The sequence below is a fragment of the Etheostoma spectabile genome, chromosome 14, assembly GCF_008692095.1.
Source record: "Etheostoma spectabile isolate EspeVRDwgs_2016 chromosome 14, UIUC_Espe_1.0, whole genome shotgun sequence".
NCBI lineage: Eukaryota > Metazoa > Chordata > Actinopteri > Perciformes > Percidae > Etheostoma > Etheostoma spectabile.
This window is the reverse complement of record NC_045746.1, coordinates 10,161,387-10,172,088: the sequence shown is the minus strand read 5'-3', so window position 1 is coordinate 10,172,088 and position 10,702 is coordinate 10,161,387.

Here is a 10,702-nt window from a genome sequence, read left to right as displayed (position 1 = left end):
GCTAATTATTGCATAATAACATGCTAGTTAACATTAACATAGGAACAGGTCAATTACTGCTAACCTAACATGCTAGTTAACATTAGTAATTGAACCTAAACAGCACTGGAAGTCCAAACTGTCTGCGAGCTTCTCCTAACAAAAACGGTGATTTGTAGAATATGGGACAGTAAGTCTCGGTTACGACCTCGTTAGCCTATTTATAAAAACGTCCGCTACGGAGCCATAACGTGAGCTACAAGGTAATGGAGCCTTTTAAACATTGTCGTGTTTATTAGAAATAAACAAGAGAGAAATAGAGTCTTTAAAGCTTCAGATGTAAAGTTATTCACTGTCAAAGTGGCGCCAAAAATGAAGGGAGTCAATGGGATGCTAACGGCAGGGGATGCTTTGTAGCATTAAAATGGCGCCAGGGAGGGCTGTATTCTCCTATTGATTTGACCCCGCACTCACACTTACATATCTTCAAATCCCTACATGGTGTAGACCAGGGGTTCCCAAAACTTTCAGCCACAACCCCAAGAACGGTGCAAGTGACCCCCCCCCCCCACTATAAACGTATATAAACATTGCGCGCAACCGCGAAGCACTACAGACGTATCCAAAACGAGCATATTGACAACACAAAATAACACAACAGTTTATCATTTTCAAATTTTTATTTTATTTCTGGAAATCAACTTGCGACCCCCCCCTCTCTGGCTCGCGACCCCCCTGTGGGCCCGACCCCCACTTTGGGAATCATGGGGAGGACTACACAAACTCAGGAGCAGCAGGGCGCAAAGTAAAAACCAAACACATAAAAGTCCATAGGGCAAAAGAGCCATAACAGCATCTTGTATTACAACATCTACACCAATATTACGTATTGTGTCCAATTGTACTACAGACAGGACCATGAATGGAGAAAGCCATATTGGTGTTAAAGGAAAGTTGACATGGGCAATATGGATTTTCTTGCCGAGCTTGAGATGAGAAGATTGCTACCACTTTCTACAGATAGAGAGGGAGAAGCGAATAAGCTCAATATTATATAAAAGTATTCGTTTAAAGACTCCTGCTACCTAAATTACTGTACACTGAATGAATGGAGACCTGAATTGAAGCTATTTGAAATCCTGCTAAGAACACTGTTGTCACAATTTGGCTTGCATATACCAGCAGAAACAGGGAAAAGATGTTATAAAGACAGTGTCTGTCCAGTCTCGCATCTCAATTGGTAACGGAGTACACCAGCTCCTGAAACAGTGGCTGTTTCCTCCAGAGGCTCAATGGGCGTCACGCAGTAAGCCCAAGTTATTGGTGTTATTTTTATTCATTTTGTGGCTTTTTTTTAACCTTTATGGACAGGACAGCAAAGAGAGGGAAGGTGGAGGAGAGAGAGGGGATGAAATAGCGTCATATACACTCGTCTCATTTGATCTTCACAGAGCAGCAGCCGTTAAAAGTGACCGACAGGCGGGGGAGTAACTAATGCCTTTTTATAGTAATAATGTACTGAGTGGGTACAATTTATATGACTCTTGCAAAGTGTGTGAGGCTATAAGGGCAGAGTTACAGCGCAAGCCGTTGTGTGGTGGTGTGTGTTGTGTGGGTGTGTGTGTGTGGCGTTTGTATTAACATAGGCACAGGCTAATTACTGCTAACTAACATGCTAGTTAACATTAGTAATTGAACCTAAACAGCTACTGGAAGTCCAAACTGTCTGCGAGCTTCTCCTAACAAAACGGTGATTTGTCGAATATGGGACAGTAAGTCTCGTGGTTACGACAATCGTTAGCCTATTTTATAAAAACGTCCGCTACGGAGCCATAACGTGAGCTACAAGGTAATGGAGCCCTGTTTATACATGTCGTGTTTATGTAGAAATAAACAAGAGAGAAATAGAGCTTTAACGCTGAAGAATGGAAAAGTTACTTCACTGTCAAAGTGGCGCCAAAATGAATGGGAGTCAATGGGATGCTAACGGCAGGTGATGGCTTTGTAGCATTAAAATGGCGCCATGGGAGGGGCTGTATTCTCCTATTGATTTTGACCCAGCACTCACACTTCACATATCTTCAATATCTCCATACATGGTGTAGACCAGGGGTTCCCAAAACTTTCAGCCCACAACCCCCAAAGTAACGGTGCAAGTGAGAATCCCTTGTTCACTAATAACTTGCTCACGTCCAGTCATACACCGTCTGTGCACACTCCTTGAAATATAGAAGAAAACGCCCAATGATAAAATATGAACAAAGCCACACAAGGAGGAAGTGTAAACAATCCTTAAAGTAGTCTATTGTGAGTGTTTAAAGAAATGCAATAATCCAGAGATCCAGAATGCTGTGTGGGACTCGCCAGCCACTCCTCCGCAACGCTGTGGAGGAAGGACTGTGAGGGACCTCACAAGGAGTCGAGAAGTAGGGTTTCAAAAAAATATAGGTATTTATTAAACAAAAGCGAAAGTCTGGGCCATATAAGAGTCATAAGCAAAACTTAACTCAGGACATAAAATGACTACTGTATGTGACTCATAAATGACTACGTATGATATCATAAACTGACACTGTATGTATATCATAAACTGACTACTGTATTATATCATAAACTGACTACTGTATATTATATCATAAACTGACTACTGTATTTACATCATAAACTGACTACTGAATAGATTCATAAACGATACCTGTAGGTTACATCATAACTGCTTCGGCCAGTATCTCAAAACATCTGCTTTAACTTTACAGAATGATATTTTCTATGGATTACGAGTTGTGTGATTTGTGCATAAAGCAAGAAGGCCACTTCGGAGTCCAGGGACGGCGGCTGGGCCGGATTTTAGGATTCACCCGTCTTTTTTTCATAAATCAGATTTTTCTCGGCGTTTCCATAGTGTGCGTCAGTGCGTTTATGCGTATGTTTTCCACTCAGGAGGCTTCCCCTGTGTCTTCACACGGGGATGTAAGTGCTAACAATACCTAGAGCATCGAGTTAGAGTGCCCGGTCGCTTCCTCGGATCCAAATGAAATCCAATAAGGTGTTTTAGATGCATATATATCTTCCCCACATGCCCATTATGTTTTTATATCCGGTGTTACCTCGGGGAGATTGCTCAGGTAGCGGTTTGCATCCGACCCGGCGGTGTCAATAAACCAGCCAAGTGGACGCTGGTGGATGGAGTCAGGATTTATTGGGTTGTAGACACATTTAACGGGCTGTATGATGACATACAGTAGTCTATTCTCCTGTTTTTTTTTCTCCATTTATACCGAGTGTTCGGTGTAGTACTTCCGACCCCGTGTGTATCTCCTTTAACACCCCTGTTGTCTGCTCTTGCCCTCAATGACCCATTTTCCAAAAGTTTCTATATCAAGAAATGTGTGTTCTTTCGACCAAATTGCCCAAAACGTGACATGGTGCTTCCATGCAACGCTCTTAACAAGTAAAAAAGGATCAGCCCACTTTTTTTCATGGCATGTGGGCGTTTTATTCCATTTTCTAGCATTTGAAGAAAAGAAAAAATGATAACAAAATGTTGGAAAAAGGCTTCGAAAACTTTGAAAAACGACAGACGTGTAAGGGGAAAAAAGCAATTTTAAATTTTGACACAAAATCAAAAGTTGCATGGTCGACGGGAAGACAACACGAGGGTTAGGTATATTATAGATATTTCAAATTTTCTGATGGCAAATGTTTTGCTGTGTTCGTTTTCATCTATAACCACCATGAGTGGCGAGAGTCAATGTTTGAAATTATTTCAAATAACAGAACTCAAGTGGAAATTCATTGAAATGGAGACAACTTTATGAATCAGATGAGTGCATTCCAACTAAATTAAAACAATGATGGAGGATGGATGGAGGGATGGATGGAACAAAGGTCCCCATGCTGGGTGCTGGGTTGTGGTTGGGGTCATAATCCCTAAGCGCCCCCCCCCCCCCCCAAACCACCATTAGTAGCATTTAAAAGAAGCTGTTACAAACCACTGTTTAAATAATAAATCAGCTTCATGACATGACAAGGCCATTAGATTTAGTTAAGCTTTTGCACAAAACCAACATTGTGAGGTGAGGTTAGGTAAGAATGCGGTTTGGGGTTCGAAGGGGACTGTACATTTGATATGACACCCCTACGGTCTCTCCGCCTGCCGCTGTCCTCGTCTGCAAGGCCCAAACGCGACCAACCACCAATGCAGGATTTAGGACTCGGTTTCAGGCTCTGGTAATTAGAAGATGCTTCAAAGGCTGGCTGCAGGTGGAGTAAAGGCCTTTTCTTAGCCGTTAAAGCTCTGTGAAGACATGTCCCTCTTCACCTGGTCTCTGCTCAGGGCGTTTATAAAATACAGCCGTCGCTCATTACACATCCACGTTTTCATGCCTGTAAATGATAAAGCTCATTTCATAGGCTCTTCAAAAGGGACCATGCTTTAAAGGTAAGAAGGGTGAAGGAGAGGAGAGAAATCCGGCCGAAGAGCTGCTTTTTTCAGCAATCCCTTTGATCGAGAGTGTGTGTGTGTGTTGGTGTGTGTGTGTGTGTGTGTGTGTGTGTGCATATGTGTTTCATCAACAGTGAACACAAGTCTATATTCGCAGGTGTCAGAGATGTGGTTCAGCGCAACCTTCCGCGGTGTACAGTACGCAGAGAGTGTGTGCGCACAGGTTATGAAATATGTAACTCGTTGAGCTAATGACAAACGGAACATGCAATCGTGAGAATCAAAAGAAAAATGTCGCCACCGCCGCAGTCAGCAACGTTCCCTGCATCATTAGCCATTGCTAGTGCACGCAACGAATGAGGAGAAATGCAATTTATCCCCTCTCCGCTCCACATATAGTAATGACTCATGGCAATTTGTAATTATGTGAAGGACAGATTTCTTGTTCATTCCCCAAGAACAATAGTCCCAGAGTCGTCGTACTTAACCCTCGTGTTGTCCTCGGGTCAAATTTGACCAATTTTCAGTTTTTCATCAAAAAAATGGGCCTTTGAAATAAGCTGAAAATATCAACATTAGAAATATCAATAACTTTGAAAAAAAAACATCCCAAAAAAAAGCACCACCAACACTGAAAAAGTGACAAAAATGTCAGAAAGAGCGAGAGACTTTTTTTTCTGATGGTTGACGGAAGACAGCGCGATGGGTGAAGAAGCACATGTGACAGTGGGTCGGTCTCTGCACAGCGTTTTGCATTGTCCCTGTCCCCGGCAGCATTTGTCTTGTCTTTGCACGCTGCTTCAGGGCTAAGCCGCGGAGGGAACCGCGTGGGCTGGACTGTCGGGGCCGTTTTGCGTTCAGGCCCGTCGGCCGGCCAACCCCACGGCGGGAAAATCCTGTCTCACCTGGCGATTTAAAACACAAAGGTTGTTTATCGCCATGCGTGCGTAAACAAAGGGGCGGAGCTAGAAGGGGGGGGGGGGGGGGGGGGCCAGGGGGTGGCACCGACCCTCGTGAAATGTGACTGCTGTCAATCTGACATTTGGGACTTCCATTGGATCCGAGCGCTGCCACTTGGCTGCCTGTTCGGCCATCTTTCCCAGCCCTGACCATGCCAATTATGTGTCCATGAAAACGTCCAAAATTATGATCCCATGAACCAGCACTGATGAGCTGAGCTAATGTTGGTTTGGACATTCAATTGTTTAAATTCAAACAAGTGAAACTAATAATGAATGGGATGTTTTCTTCAGCAGAATTACATTGTGTTGTTCTATCCCATCCGATATTTCTTAGCAACTTTCTATGCTGTATTCTGCCCCCCAACTTAAAAAAGACCCTGGAATCGCCCGTGGGTGAGGCAATCAATCACGTTTTTTGCTTTTAACATATCAGCAAGCCCACCTCTTTCCGTCGTTTTGGGGTAATCTGATTGGTTGACAGGCCTGACCTCCTCCCCACGTTAGGGTGGCGAGGTCCTCCTTGAGTGTCGAGTCATATTCGTCTGGTTTGGCCTTTAGTGAACGCACGCACATCCGTACACGCGCGCAACACACACACACACACGATGCACACACGCCGGAGTAAAATGCACTCGGCTGGGTGAAGAGAGGATGATGCCTCTCGGCTGAGACAACACCTGATCCGACAGCTGGTCTGATGAGGGCTGATTTGGCCTCGGGCGTCTGAAACTCCGCATCAGCTACCCGCAGAGCTTCTACAACCCGAGGTCAGGCAGAGCGTCCAGCCTCAGCCGAGCCATACCTTATGTGAATTTTAAAGCGTCTTGTGTTGTTGCATTGCTCTTGCAACATTGTGTGGTGCGGGAGCTCTAAATCCCCCCCAAAAAAACATAACGATGTACATTTGAGACATTTAGAAGTTGAGAGTGAAATACATTTCCTGTGGTGTTGTCCTTATAAGAACACCCAACTTACATGAAATGTCTGTTTAAAATCCTGAAATGATGACCAATGTGCAGTGACCTGGTCATTGGGTCAAGATTGGTAGTTGGATTTATATATACATATAATTATGCAACATGGTGGCCCGATGTTAGCACCAATCCAGTCGTTCCGGGCTTTCCAGTGGACTTTGCATATTCCCCCCATGTTGAATTGCATTGTTTGTTTTCAAAGCCTTAAACGGCCTCGAGTCGGAGTATTTGTCCGAGCTTTTAACTTTGGGGGGGCGGGGGGGGGGGGGCAAAATCGGCTGTTGCGGTCTTCAGATCTACGGAATTTAGAATCCCAAGGTCGAGGTACAAACAGTGGGGCGTTCGGGCCTTCGCTGTTGCTGGCCCAAAACTCTGGAAAAATAAATAAACAATCATTCAAATGGCAAGTTTGGGGCTCGGCATGGTGGTTCAACAATACGTAGCATACAGTAAATAAAACAGTAAAAAGAAAAACGCATATAATCGTATGAAAAATGGACTGATACCGATATTTGAAACCTAGATCACTTCACTTCACTCTCACATCCACACAACAGTGATTCCCAAAGTGGGGGTCGGGACCCACAGGGGTGTCGCAAGCCAGAGAGGGGGGGGTCGCAAGTTGATTTCCAAATAGAAATAAAAATTGAAAAACGATTAGAAATGCATATGTTAGCACTGATTTTAAGATAAAACGTTGTGTTATTTTGTGTGTTATTTTTGTGTTGTCGATATGCTCGTGTTTGGATACACTATAGTGCGTGTGTGGTTGCGCGCAATGTTCATTACGTTTATAGTGGGGGGGTGGGGGGGGGCCGGTCGCAAGTCACTTGCACCGTACTTTGGCGGTCGTGGGCTGAAAGTTTGGGAACCCCTGGACTACAAGATCTAGTTCACGGGCCAAGATATGGCCACTGCCCACACTTGGCGTACCAAAGACCCCCATGAATATACCGACCACAAACGCAGCCCACTCAATCAAACGATCAGTGATTCTAAATCCCCCCCCCCCTCCCCTCCACCCCCACTACCATCAGGATCCACCTGCGACTTGAAGCCGTGTGTGAATTCCATTAAGCTATTCCACCCCCACTCACTTTCTCCTTGGTTTTGATTGTCATACGAGCTGAGGAATTAATACGCGTATTAATTACCTGGGTAGGAGACAAACCAGTCCCGAGCGAGCCCATACCCCCCTCCCCTCCCCTGCCCCCCCCCCCCCATCCCATCTCCCCTCCCACACACCAACCATCAGCGTTGTGCTACCTGCTCTGGGAAGTCTCTGAAGTCGCTCGGTAACAAGAATAATTGAATATACAAGGTGAAGCAGGACGGCAGAGGACAGGATGGAGGGATGCGGGGATGGAGGACAAAACAAAGGGGACACCGGGGACGTGGTAGTAATCCTCCTGGAGACTGGATCACGGCTGGACGCTTAAGTTGTACACTTGTATGTCTGTCACTCACACTACACACACACACACACACCATGACTATATGACATGCATGCACCAACGCACGCAGATACACAAACACACACAATACAAGACCGCCACACCAAAAACCGTCAGTATCGCTCCCTCTCTCTCTCAACTATTTTATATGCGTATGTATATAGTTGTCTCTGGAACTGTGCACTCATCCCCCCTTTCCCCTTTTTCTTTGCACTACTTATATTTTATTCCATGCTATATTCCTTCTTGTTGACACTGGAGAGCGGTTGCTTCAGTCTCGTTGCACGCATATTGCACATGTGTTTAATGACAATAAAGGCATTCTATTCTATTCCCAGACTGAGTGGGCAGATGCTCACATTCGAAGGCATCTGGCACCTTGGAGAGGTGTTCTCATCACGCATGTTGTGAACAATATTGAGAGAAATGAGCCTTTGTGTACATAGAAAAAAGTCTTAGATGTTTGAGTTCAGCTCATGAAAAACGGAGCTGAAACAAACGCGTTTATAATTTGTTCAGAATATTTTCCAAGTTCCAACTTGGATCTAGCTGGTGGCCTCCTGGAAGCCAAAAGCCCAGTCAGGAATCAAGTGTGTACAGCGCACACCACGAGGTCAGTACAGGTCAGCACACAGGAGCTGTCCACAGCCCCATAACAAGGAAGAACAAACAGCACGCGTTCTATTCCTCAGCTGCAGACTTCTTGCTCTGAATGCTTAAAGGAATGGTATACAGCCGGGCTGTCATGATAGCAGAGTTTTAACTTCCATCAGGATCAAGGTAACTTTTTTACACTTTGTAAATATCACAAATATGTATCAAATCCAAATGAATTCCCAGGCATACGGTGATTCACTTCTGTCCTTCAGGCACGTCCACACGTACCAGAACCTCTTCTTTTCTGTCCTTCCTGGCATCGGTTCAAGAATACGTGCACCAAACGGATCCATTTGTAAGACTCAACACGTACTTCATATCCAGGCCTATAGCTACAGAAATTCACCTATAGCTCGGAGAAGAACAGGCGGGGCATGCGCATTAAGTATACTAACCATAGACAGTTAAAGAAAGGGACCAACGAACCCGTTGCTCCCGTCTATAGACCAGTGAGTCTGATAGAAGTCTCTTCAGTGATGCTGAGCGTTACTGCGCAGCCTCCAACTGGCTGGAAGAGTAGATGTGACGTGAGCAACTTATCTGAAAGTTGTAAGTCTTCTGGTAGCTGTGCAAGAGAAATCTCAATCATTCCCAATCCGCAGAGAAGGGAGGTAGGTAGATGTTAGGAGATAACACAACAAGGCAATTACTGCTAACATGCTAGTTAACATTAACATCGGCACAGGCTAATTATGCTAACTAACCTGCTAGTCAACAATAAATTGCCAGGTAATTACTGGTAAACTAACATGCTAGTAACATAACATTGGCACAGGCTAATTATGCTAACTAACCTGCTAGTCAACAATAACTTAGGCACAGGCTAACTACTGCTAACTAACAGGTAGTTAACATTAACCTAGGCACAGGCTAATTACTGCTAACTAACATGCTAGTTAACATAGGCACAGGCTAATTACTGCTAACTAACATGCTAGTTAACATTAACATAGACACAGGCTATTACTGCTAACTAACATGCTAGTTAACATTAACATAGACACAGGCTAATTACTGCTAACTAACATGCTAGTTAACATTAACATGGACACAGGCTAATTACTGCTAACTAACATGCTAGTTAACGTTAACATAGGCACAGGCTAATTTTTTTTAATAACAAATGGAGAGATGTCAGAGGGAGTGGACTGCCAGCTGGACCAGAGCCCTGAGTGGTTGGGGGAGGGGGGGTACGGTGCCTTGCTCAAGAGATCCTGGCAGTGCCCAGGAGGTGAAGTGGCATCTCTCCAGCCACCAATCCACACTCCGTACTTTGATCCGCATGGGGACTTGAACCGGCAACCCTCCGGTTTCCAACCCAACTCCCTACAGACTGAGCTACTGCAAAAGGCTAATTACTGCAACTAACATGCTAGTAAATTAACAAGGCACAGGCTAATTACTGCTAACTAACATGCTAGTTAACATAACATAGGCACAGGCTAATTATTGTAACTAACATGCTAGTTAACATTAACATAGGCACAGGCAATTACTCTACTCTAACATGCTAGTTAACATTAGTAATGAACCTAAACAGCACTGGAAGTCCAAAAGTCTGCGAGCTTCTCCTAACAAAACGGTGATTTGTGAATATGGGACAGTAAGTCTCGGGTTACGACCTCGTTAGCCTATTTTATAAAAACGTCCGCTACGGAGCCATAACGTGAGCTACAAGGTAATGGAGCCTTTTAAACATTGTCGTGTTTATTAGAAATAAACAAGAGAGAAATAGAGTCTTTAAAAGCTTCAGATGTAAAGTTATTCACTGTCAAAGTGGCGCCAAAATGAAGGAGTCAATGGGATGCTAACGGCAGGGGATGGCTTTGTAGCATTAAAATGGCGCCATGGGAGGGGCTGTATTCTCCTATTGATTTTGACCCCGCACTCCACACTTACATATCTTCAATATCCCTACATGGTGTAGACCAGGGGTTCCCAAAACTTTCAGCCACAAACCCCAAGTAACGGTGCAAGTGACCCCCCCCCCCCACACCACTATAAACGTATTTAATAAATTTTTTGTTTATAAAATCAACAAAAGAAATAAGACACCAATAAAACAAAATAAAATAATAAAAACAATATTTAACATGTTTTTTTTTTTTTAAACATTGCTGCCGCAAAACCGCGAAAGCACTACAGACGCGGGGGTGCGGCGGTTTATCCAAAAACGAGCATATTGACAACACAAAATAACCACAAAGTTTTATCATTTTCAAATTTTTATTT